Consider the following 3,834-nt stretch of genomic DNA (forward strand, 5'->3'; position numbering starts at 1 on the left):
TATGTTCGTATTACCTTACTAAATACCTATATAGTATTTGAAACATTAAGTTAAGAAACAAAATTTAATCATCAGTTTCTTCCTGTTTCCTGTTTATGTCTCCTTCCTCCTGAAGAGAAGCAACATGTTTAGAAATCTCCGCTGAAACTACTCTGGATAGACTTGATGGCTCTTTCCCTTTACATTTCTATTTAATTGATATAATCTAACTCCAAATCAAATCGAAGCCAGCAGTGTCTGATAAGACATTTATTTTACATGTGTGCTTAAGTAGTGATAAATCAGGTCTTTTCAAAAAAACTTATTAAGGTTATGCAACTAAATACAGAAATGTGGTGTGAAAAAAAGCAAGTTAATACTTTGGGATTTGAATGGGGGGAGCTAGCTGCCTGGAATTAGTAAGAACTGACAGTGTTTTGGATGATATTTTCCTTTTCATTAAAAAGCAACAAATACCTTTTGATGCAACACGATCAACTTGAAACAAAAACAAAACAAAAAAAAAGATACAGTAGCAAACACGAACAACTACAGCAAATTCATTTATAACCTAAATGAGCTAAAACCCACGAAGTATCTTAAAAGGATGTGATTGTTGTCAGAAGGAATGGGGTCCCCCGGCTCCGCGCTCGGCTCGCACTCAAAGCCATGGCCGAGGGGCGCGGCGGGCGCGGCTCGGAGCCTGGTGGGCACAGACCAGCAAGAAAGTGAGTTCTGCATACTGCACAAATCAGGGCTCAGTTCAGGGCAGTCAGATTGCATCTGGGATCAACCGACTGTGCTTCATGAAACCGTCAGCCCTCATTTGTGTCTAGCTGTTTCCCCCTGTCCGGCTGTAAACAAGGCCGGCTGGGGGTTGTCGGCCTCCCCGCCCGCGCGCGGGGACACCTCACAGCCAGAGCTCGCCGGGGGCCTCCGCGCGCACGTCAGGGTCCCAGCTTCCCGACAGCCGATCCAGCGCACGCCTGGCAAGTCACAAAGCGAAGCCACTTCGGCGTGACCGAGTTAGGGCCTCCTTTCAGAAACATACCTTAGATGCTTCCACATTCTGGCATGGCCCGTCTCTTCTATGAAATTAATTGAGGTGTTCCTATAGGAGTAACTGTTTCATGTTTTTGTTTTCAACTGTTTTTGTTTTTGTTTGGTTTGGGGGGGGGGGTTGTTTGGGTTTTGTTTGTGGGTTTTTTTTTTTTATTGGTTTGGTTTGGTTTGGTTTTGGGGAGGGTTGGATTTTTTTTTTTTCCTCAGCAGACTAGCTCAGTTGATTTATCCAGTTGGGGAGGAATGGGTGGTAGTGATAGTTTTAGTTGTTCCACTGCTCTGGGGCTTTGCTTGGATCAACCGGAAAAAAAAAAAAATGGCTAGAAATACTGTCAGTCTGGTCCACCTCCAGGAACCTAATCATGCCTGACTTGCTTGGAGGAGTGTAATGGTGGTAAACAGGAACAGGTATGTTGGCTTCTGTTCCCCTCCACTTCGGCCCTAGCATTGCCTTTACAATAAAGCAAAGGACTGTTTTGAAGGAACATCATCACAGTAATAAAAGGGGGTGTGGGGGGTGGTATTGAAGCCATTTTCCTTGGCAAGTGGCAGAAAGGTAATATTTAGTATTCACCACATTGAATTCTCCTAGCCAGCTGGTCGGTCCCTGTTAAGACTTTCATTTATGCAGCTTGAGCTGGAACCTTTTTTGTTCCCCCAGTCTATTACTTTGTCTGTTTAAGGAATAACAGCCAAAGTGAAACAGCTTGCAATTTGCACCTGTCTGCTCTAAGCATTCCATGTTAGATTATATAGGGAGCAAACTCTTCATTGCTAATGAGACCAAGACCAGGTGGGGCTGAATGCAGTTTTGTTTGGGGGGAGGCTTACAGGATATTTTAGTGGGGTTTTTCCCCCTTTCCTAAATAACCTGATTGGGACCTCCCTATTCTGGTTTTGAATTCCTAGACTAAAATAATACAAAGCAAAAAAAAAAAAAAAAAAGTAGTTGAAGTTGTGTATTCTTTTTTTAAAAAGATTTTATTGGGGCACCTGGGTGACTCAGTGGGTTAAAGCCTCTGCCTTTGGCTCAGATCATGATCCCAGAATCCTGGGATCAAGCCCCACATGGGGCTCTCTGCTCAGCAGGGAGCCTGCTTCTCCCTCTCTCTGCCTGCCTCTCTGCCTACTTGTGATCTCTATCTGTCAAATAAATAAATAAAATCTTTAAAAAATAATAAAAAATAAAAAATATTTTATTTATTTTCTTTGAGAGACAGAGCAGGAGCAGTTGGAGAGGCAAAGGCAGAGGGAGAAGCAGAGTACCTCCTGAGCAGGGAGCCCAATGTGGGGCTCGAATCTGGAGATCATGACCAGAGCAGAAGGCAGATGCTTAACCGACTGAGCCACCCAGGTGCCCCAAAGTTGTGTATTCTTCCAAGAAAAATTTAAATGTCATGTATGTAACTGAAAATTGAATCAACATTCAGTCTGAGCTGCCTCAGATGAGAAACAGAAGAATTAAATGCTGGGTTATATTCAAGTTGTTGTAAGCACAAATACCTAGAGAGAACTTTAATTTGTAAAACTGGCCATGAAAAAAAAAAAATGTTGTTAAAATATTTTTGGCCATGACAGAAACAGGACAAGTTTCTGAAATGACCCCAAGGGCCGGAAAGTGAACCAGTGTTCTCTGCTTATATTACCTTTGAAATGTTATTGACTGGATAGAAAATAAAAATTCAAGTGACTGAGTTCAAAATCATACACGGAGAGATGTATATGTGATATCATCATGTGAATCACAGAGACATTCTCCACAAACGCACAAGTGTCTGCACATGATTCTCTCCAACTTTTTCTGGAAGTACACCTGTGGGCTGCCATCTATTTTTAAAGAATTTAAATTAAATTCACTGTGATGAAAGAACTTTAAAGCCTATGACATTTTCCCAAATCTTAAGCTTTCTTTTTTAAACATAATAGTAATTTTTAGATAATTTGCCAAAATATCCTTGAAGATTATCCAAAATTTAGTAAACAATAAATTTATATAAATACAAACATGTATATGTGTGTATATGTTTGTGTATATATACATACATATGGGATATATACTGAATATATAAACAGAATATATATTTATATATATATGAACAGAATACATATATATGTATGTAATTTTAATCAAAGGATTCAAGCTACATTTGGGTTCCAAAAATCTCTTACATCGGCACTTCCTGTGGAAATGACAACTGATAACGGTGCCAAGTTTAATGTCATCAAGGTGATCACAAACGCGGTCTCACTGGTAACTTCTCAAGTTTCGACGGCTGTTGGCATACATCTCGCCCGACAGATAACACTCCAGCTCGTCAGGCTGGACCCTCTCACAGGACTCTCGGAGTCCTGCCAGCCACTGCCGAGTCTGGGTAGGTCAAAGGGTTGAGCCATGTGTAATTCAGAACAGAGGAGGTCCCACGGTCACTCCACAAAAACAATTACACTACTTATTTCGCTCTAGCCCTTGCCCCAAACTCACAAGCCTCACAGTTTCAGTGCGGCCAATCTAATTCTGCCCCTGGGCGATAAGCCACATGAAAATATGTGGTGCTGTGTTTATAAATCTAATCAAAACTAGAAACAGTGGACAGGCACAATGAGGTCCTACTATGGATCATGGGAATCCTTGGAAGTTCTGAAGGCACCTTTGTTTAACTTCTACAGACTCTCTTTTGCTGTTACATTGTCTGCTACACTCGTTAATCATCCTCTTTACTCGTGAGTGCTACAAAGGAGGCTAAATTTCTCCTCGCTTCTATACGTCTCGTCTGTGGATAATATTATGAAAAA

This window comes from Mustela nigripes, chromosome 5 (assembly GCF_022355385.1).
Source record: "Mustela nigripes isolate SB6536 chromosome 5, MUSNIG.SB6536, whole genome shotgun sequence".
In the NCBI taxonomy this organism is placed as follows: Eukaryota; Metazoa; Chordata; class Mammalia; order Carnivora; family Mustelidae; genus Mustela; species Mustela nigripes.